The sequence below is a fragment of the Hibiscus syriacus genome, unplaced genomic scaffold, assembly GCF_006381635.1.
Source record: "Hibiscus syriacus cultivar Baekdansim isolate YM2019G1 unplaced genomic scaffold, ASM638163v2 tig00110957_pilon, whole genome shotgun sequence".
Lineage (NCBI taxonomy): Eukaryota > Viridiplantae > Streptophyta > Magnoliopsida > Malvales > Malvaceae > Hibiscus > Hibiscus syriacus.
Genome location: NW_024062933.1, coordinates 119,502 through 127,820, shown reverse-complemented (window position 1 = coordinate 127,820; position 8,319 = coordinate 119,502). Strand labels below are relative to the sequence as shown.

The 8,319-nt window shown below is 39.0% G+C and overlaps 1 pseudogene; it reads right to left on the bottom strand.

Moving 5' to 3' along the window:
• Positions 1 to 364: 364 nt before the first annotated feature.
• LOC120148439 lies at positions 365 to 1,959 on the bottom strand (annotated as a pseudogene).
• Positions 1,960 to 8,319: the final 6,360 nt, after the last annotated feature.

The window sequence follows — 8,319 nt, the reverse complement described above, 5'->3', positions numbered from 1 at the left end:
GAGAAAGGGGGAAAGTATGGTTTCCCCTAAAAATTGGGTAAATTATATCATAGGTACTCAAAATTACAAAAAAACTCAAAACGGTACAGAAATTTTAAAACATTATAAAATTGGAATGTGATAATAATACACAATTCAAATTAATTGATCAATAAATTAGATATCAAATAGTTATAGAAAAGAATAATACATCCATAAATAATAAAGTTACGACTTAATTTCGTAAAATATTTGTTTTATTCTTCACTCGGATTTTTATTTTTATTTTCAATTTCAGACAGAATTACAAGCCGAGTGTTGGGCGAGCATGCAATAATGGGGATGTGTTTATTTGAACCTTAATTTGTTTGGTTGCATTATCGTATCATTTTGAACTAGATGACGGAAATGGCGGAATACTGTGTTCGTTCTTGAAGAAATTATGAGGGTCTATCTTGGTCTTCACCTCTGCCAATCTCTGGAAATTTCCCTTGAAATACTTAGCCCCATAGACTTTGGCCACTTCGAAATCCGTACGATTGCTGCCATTGCTGCCGATGTCAAGGTCTCTGTAATTACCTCCCTTGGCTTACTCGACACGAATGGAGCCATCTGGGCGTATAATTTTCTCAGCAACCCTTCGTACTTTTTGGTGGATTCACTGCTCCCTTCCAACCAGAACGCGCTGTACTGGAACTTGTAAAGGGTTCCAGCTCTATGCGGGAACGCGGTTTCGGATTCCGAAATCTCCGCCATTCGACCACCGTAAGGGTTCATTTCCATCCACGCGTTCCCTATTTCCATCATCGTCCTCCACAAGGTCGTTAAGCCTTCCTTGGGGAACACGTTTTTGATGTAATCAGACTTGCTTTTGAAGAAAACTTTGCTTGTTGGCACTCTGTTCAGCAAAACGTCGATGGATGTTCCATTGGGGAAGCCAACCCAGGAAATTGCAGATTCAATCCAACTCATTTCAATACAGTCCTTTCTTTGTAAACCCAATTCCGGTAAGCTCGCCTGCAGCAATTTAAGAAGCCAGTCGGTTTGTCCAAGAAAATGGCCGATGAAAGTTACTCGCACTGTGCTGTTGGCTTTGCCTGTTTCAGGAATGGCTCCTGAGCTGATTCGGATGAAAAGATCTCTATCGAGTTTATAGGCAATTTGAAGCCATTTATGAACAAGATCGGTCGCGCCTTCTTCCAATGTCCTTTGGACTCGGAAAACAGTGACTTTAGCTGGGACTTGAACCAGCTTGATCTTCCATGAGAGAATGACACCGAAGCTAGTTCCGCCGCCGCCTCTGATGGCCCAAAACACATCCTCTCCCATGGATTCTACCCTTGACGTCGATCAATTGAGCGTCAACCACATTATCTATGGACAACCCGAATTTTCTCATCAGGTTACCGTAGCCACCTCCGGTAAAATGGCCACCAATGCCTAGAGTAGTGCACACACCAGCTGGGAAACCATGGACCTTACTCTTCTCCGCTATTCGATAGTATAGTTCGCCGGTAGTTGCACCGGCCTAACCCATGCGGTCTCGGTTTTCATGTCGATGTTTATAGACCGAAGATTAGAGAGATCAACGATGACAAATGGGACCGATGAGACGAATGAGAGGCCTTCGTAATCATGTCCGCCGCTTCGAATCCTCACCTGCAATCCCGATTTCTGGGCACAAACAACAGTAGCTTGAATATGAGATTCATGCAGATCAGCTATGATCGCCAGTGGTTTCCTGGTCGCGTTGGCCTGAGTTAGAACTCGAAGATTAGTTGTATGGAGCTCGTAAACAAATTGAAAGGAAGTGTTTGAGGGAGTGTATATGGCATCGGAGACTGGTTTAGAAGGTTTGTGAAAATGTTTTGGGAGGCATTTCAGAAAATCATCAACTGAGTTGGGGTTAGATTTACATCTCCCAAACGAAAACGAAAACGGAAACAAGAGGATTGTAACAATGAGTGGTAAGCCTCTCATTTTGGTGTAACGATGTTCGTGTAGGTTATACCATATGATCTACATATATAGCACATGATCGTTAAACTATTAACGGCAGCTGACCTAATATGTTCACATTCCTATGAAAATTTTGGTAATTGCTCTTCCTTTCATTTGTCGTGTTTATTATTGTTTGGTGGGTTTTCCAATCGAAAGATCATTGAACTACTCTATTTATTTTTTATTTAAATTTATCAAAAAGAACCTTTAAGTCTCCTCGTATCTCAATCTAATTATGATCTATCGGGAAGTTCTACAGTACGGTAGGCTTAAAAAGGGCTAAAATAAGGTATTACCGGATTTGTTATCGTTTAAATAATAAAATCGGTAAAAATTACCTAAATTTTTCCGGTATTTACCTAAAATATTATGTTAATCCGGTCATTTTTTAAGCCTAATAATGTTTCCGGTATTTTTTTCCTAAAATTCGGTAAAAAACACCTAATAATAACAAAACCGGTAGCGCCTAATAATATTTCCGATAATTTTTATCGGTTTTATTATTTAACACAATAACAAAATCGATAACACCTTATTTTAGCCCTTTTTTAGTCTCTATCCCCTGATCTATCACTATTACGGGTCAGGTCAACTTAAAATTAAACTATACAAATGTTTTAATCAAACAAAACATTTTCACGGCTGGAAATTAATTGAAATTAATTGGAAATTAATTGAAAATGTTTTAATCAACTTAGAATCTTAACAAATTTTTATTTGAAGAATATTTTAATGTATAATATAAATTTTTTTAACGACAATAACTGATAATAATGATCATAATAAAAAACAAATTAAAATTTTAATAAATATAATATATAGAATATAAATATGTACCGACGGTTGATCCACCATAAATGCAATCCTTTATTCAACTAAAAAAAATACAATCCTTTATTCACCCAAAAAAAATTACAATACATATTCGAATACTGTATTAGAAAAATAAGAATTAATTATCAAATTATTAATAGAATTAAGAACTTTAACTTACACAGGGCATAAATATTAAGAGAAGAATGCAATAAATTAACCTTTCTTTTGGTCATATTTTTTATACGGTGGTCAACGGGTGTTCTTCACGTGGGGATAGAGGTGAAAAAAATACGAATATCTGATTTTGTATAAAAAATATCCGAAATTGGATTAGGGAAAAATCGATTTTTTTTTAAATCGGATCGGATATTTAAAAACTGGATAGTATAAACGGTTTGGGAAAAAAATGGACAATCGATTTTTTTACCGGATAAAAAAACCGATTTGAAAAAAAATCGGATAAAAATCGATTTTTATCCGAAAAAAATACGGTTTGGAGTTTTAAAAACTAGCCGTTTGGGGAGTTTTTGTGACCGTATTTTGACTTTTTTTTCCTAAAAAATCATTATTTTACTACCCTAAACATGTATAAATAGGTTAGCGATGTATTTGGTTGATTACAACTTTCTCAAATCTTATTACACAAAACTTAAACATCTCTCAAATCTTATTTTTGTAATTTTTTGTTCATCATTGCTACAAACCGATTTTTTTTATATCCGGTTTCTTTAAAAAAATCGATTTTTTCAAACTGAAACCGGTTACACCATCCGGCCCTCCAAACTGATTAAGATCCGAACTGATTTTTTTAAAATCAAATTTTTTGACTAGGTGAAAAAAATCAGATCGATTTTTATCCAATCCGAATCGTTTTTTATCCAACTTTGTAGATGTCTACGTGGGGAGTTAGAGCATGCCGAATATTAATTTTGACTTGAATGGGAAATGAACATCCAATCATTTTTTAGCCTTAACCGCCTTACTTTTAAGACATTTTATTTCTTTTATAATTTTTAATAAAAAAATAATGTTGTTCAAATGAATTATTAGCCGCCTCAATTTTAAGAGGTTTTTTTTCTCCTTTATAAAAAATAATGATGTTTGTAACAACCCGATTTTTAAAATAATATTTAATTAAAATTTGAGGGTTTAATTGTGAAAATTTGGCGAAAATTTGGGACTGAATTGAAAGATTTTAAAACTTGGAGCTTGTATTAAAGTTAAAGAAAATTCAGGGACCAAGCCCTGAATTTAACCATGGAGTGTCGGCAGACAATTGTTATATGCGTGATTTCTGTTTTGAAAAACAGAAATCAATTTCACAAATCCTTCCTCACGCACACAACTTCCAAACTCGATTCCGACGCCGTCCGCATTCCGATCGTTGTTTTGAAACCACCGTTGTATTCATCATCGAGCGAGGAACAAACCCTTCAAATTAATTGAAGCGAAACGCGGCCAAACGTCGGGAATTTCCAGTCAAAGTAGCGACGGTTTTGTTAGCTTTATCGCCGAGGAAATCTTAAATTCACCGCTGATCGTTGCTCCGTTTACGACACCTCCCGCACCATCGTGTTCCTTGTGCCGTTCCGAGTTCACCGGTGTCAACCTTGTTCGCCGTTGACGACGGCGCGTGAGGAGGTGGAGCAGTCTAAGATTCGACCGAGTGGGAATACGAGCTCTCCGCCGTTCAAAAATTTGAACCGATCGTTGTAAGTATCTCGAAATCGCTCAAAATAATTTTTAGAAATTTTTCCGGGAATTTTCCGACACCGTGGCACTGTTCACGCGCCGCACGCGCCGCCGCAGGGAGAGTGAGCTGCTGGAAAACCGGTTTGACCAGTTTTAAACCGGTTTGACCAGTCTGAACCGGTTTGACCGGTCTGAACCGGGTTGACCCGACCCGACTGACCCGACCCGACCCGACTGTTGACCCGACCCGACCGTTGACCGTTGACCGTTGACTTCCTTTGACCAAAACTTAAAATGGCTTTGACTGAGCATTAAACGACAGTTAATCTTTTCCGAGTATACCTATCCTGATAGTTTTCGACGTGCCGAATCCGTTTCCGCTGTCCGTTTCATCAAATTCGAATCCGAAGGCCTCCAAATCGATGGTCAAAGTGGTTGACTTTGACTTTGACCAAGAATTTGGATTTTCGAAAAGTCATACTTTATATTTTTCGACGTCCTGATTCCGATTCCGCAATCCGTTTGGCCAAATTCAGACTCGAAATACCCCAAATTGATAGTCAAACTCGGAAAATGCTTAGATACTTAAGAATTTTAGCTTTGAACAATTAAGTAAGATTTGGGGCTGATAAATTATTGTTATTTGAAGGTGCACGAGACTCACCGGATCGTTCAACAGCTCGACCCAGTTCTTCTAGATCAGTTAAACCACGTATGCCAGTATTCACCCGTAAGACCCGTAAATTTTATGATTTTAGAGATTTATTTATGTTACCCATAAGTAATATAGTGTTACTATAAATTAGGTTCGAAAACTATAGCAGAGCGTGGTGAAACCAGCAATCAGTAGATCTACGATTTGAACCTATTATCGAGGTGTGTTCCCTATTTATTACTGAACTGTTTTATTTGTTTTAATATGTGGTACACTGAATTCTTTGGTTTCCGTATTGTTGATGCACCGATTTAATGTGATGATTTATGGATTATGACTGTTATCTGATATTTGTTTTGAAATGGTATATGATTACCATGTTTATGGATTTATGGAATTTATAACACGGTGCAATTAAATTTTTGGAATACGAATTTATAAAGTACAGCTCTGATCAAGCTGGAAAATTTTACGGACCTAATGTGACTCTTAGGTAGGCTCTGCGGCCCTGAGATCATTCTCGGGTAGGCCCTGCGGCCCTAAGATGTGTTCTTAGGTAGGCCTCACGGCCCCGAAATCTATCTTGGGTAGGCTCTCAGGCCCTAAGATGTTCCCTTAGGGTAACGCTTTGTAAAGAGATTTACTGCAGTATAATTTTATGAGACTTTTTGGACTATGATATGTTTAGTGTACCTATAGTGATTTTATGGTAATATTGGGACACACTGAGCCTAGCTCACCTTTCGAAAATGTTTTTCCCCTTTCAGATATTGTTGGTTAGATACCCTGGATTGAGCACTTGGAGGATCAACATATCTCTTGAAGTATATCTGATTGTAATATTTTTACCTTGCAAGTTGACTTTATTTTGTTGACATGGACCTTATTTTAAAGTATGGGATTTTAATATGATGACATTTTTACTATTACTATTCGGTTTATCGTGATTTGATTTTTAAGATATGTTTTAAATTAATTTATTACTTATTGGTATTATATTTACAAGTTAGGTTTTGATAGTATGATTTATTATAATTTCATGTCATTTATAATGTGATTTTACATTGTTTGAATAACAGTTTCGGAAAAATGTCTTAAAGAATCATAATGTGATCCACTAGACTTAGTCGAAACGCATAGGCCGGGTCTAGGGGGTTACATTTATTGGTATCAGAGCTTTTGGTTTTTAAACCTCGGACTGTGTATGAGTCCAAATTGAAAATACGATTTTGAAATATTTACAAAACGAGTTACTAAGGTCATGTCACAAAGTTATTAAATTTTTAACTGTGTTCGAGACTCCAAGTGCTTATCTAACCCTAAGTTTTATCTTCTGTAGCAAACTTGAGATCCACCAAAAATGAGTGCTAGACGTGGTCGTCGAACTAGCCGTGGACGAGGTCGAGTGGCTAGATTTGCAGATCCGATCGATGAGATACGAGTAGATCCCCCACCTCCGATAGGTGATCCTGCTCCTTCGACCCCAACGAATCTGCCTCCTACCGATGGTATTGGCATGACTACACCGATCATAGGAGCGACCGATATTGAGCCAGAATCTACCGGAGTTACTTTGGATGAGACTTTTGGTAGACAGTTTCTGCAGTTGATACAGGGAGCAGTCAGAGCTGCTGGTGTTGTATCTGAGGTTCCTATTTCGCAGACTCTAATTGCTAATGGGGTCAGGACTTTTGGAGGATAGCTTGGAGGAATTCCTACTGAAGCAGAAGATTGGCTATAGGATACAGAAAGACGCATGAATCAGTTGGGTTTGGACTCAGCAAAGAGATATTTGGGGGCAGTAGCGATGTTAGATGGAAATGCCCACACATGGTGGGAGTCAGTGACCAGTAGTGTTTCTACTGATCGTTTGACATGGGATTTCTTCAAGGAGCGCTTTCGGAGCCGATTCTTGGGTGAGCGCTACTTAGTCCAGAGACGACAGCAGTTTCAGGACTTGATTCAGGGTGACATGACTGTTTCAGAGTATGAGATAGAGTTCTTGAAATTGTTAAAGTATGGAATCAGTCTGGTGCCTACCGAAAGAGAACGATGTCGTAAATTTGCCTTTGGACTCAGATACGAGCTACGTAGGCAGGTGGTAGCCCTTCAAGATGAGATTTTTGATGTGCTGGTAAGCAGAGCCAAGGATGCTGAGGAGATGGAGGCGTTAGCTTCTGGTAGAGAGCGTGTTGATCAGGAGCGATCTAGGAAATCTTTTGGCCCTACTGAATCATCCGCACATTCCGGTAAGAGGACTCGTACTTCAGCCCCTCAGAGGAGCAATACACGCTTCAGGCCTACTGTATCATCACCTTCAGCTGTTAGTAGAGGTGGTTCTTCGGTTCCGGTTCTAGTGCCTCAGTGTGACTTTTGTGGGAAACGGCACATGGGAGAGTGTTATAGGAAGACCGGAGCATGTTTTCATTGTGGATCTAGTGGACATTTTCGGAGGGATTGTCCTCAGCTAGCTTCGTCTGAGCGGATCGCTACCCAGACTCCTGTGCGTTCTCAGACTACAGTACATACTCCAATTAGAGATCGTAGCCAAGTAAAGGCTCGTGGTTCAGCGTCCAGGACAGACAGTAGAGCACGACCTCAGCAAAATAGAGGGCCAACAGTTTCTGAGGCTAGACAGCCAGCCTTGGTTTATGCCACTAGACGTCGGGATGACAGAGATGAGCCTGAGGTTATTGCAGGTACATTTACTATTTATTCTATCCCATACTTTGCATTACTGGACAATGGCTCCACTCACTCCTATGTATCGAGCTCAGTATCTCGAAACCTTCAGATTCCGATAGAGAACACTGAAAATACTGTTACAGTTACGAGTCCAGTAGGACAAGCGGTATTGGTGAATAAAGTATTTCGGCGTTGCCCTCTCGAGGTTCAGGGAGAAATTTTTCTCGCTGATCTTATGGAGCTTCCTCTAGAGGAGTTCGATCTAATTCTTGGAATGGATTGGTTAAATAAACACAAGGTAAAGCTGGATTGCGAATACAAGCGGGCTACTCTGAAGACTTCAGATGGTCGGACTGTTGTGTTAATTGGTGAACGGCGTGGCTATCTCTCCAATATAGTTTCAGCGATGGAAATTGATCGTATGATCCGAAAGGGATATGAGACCTTCATTGCTTGTATTTTGAACACCAAAGGTGCATTGTCCACGATAG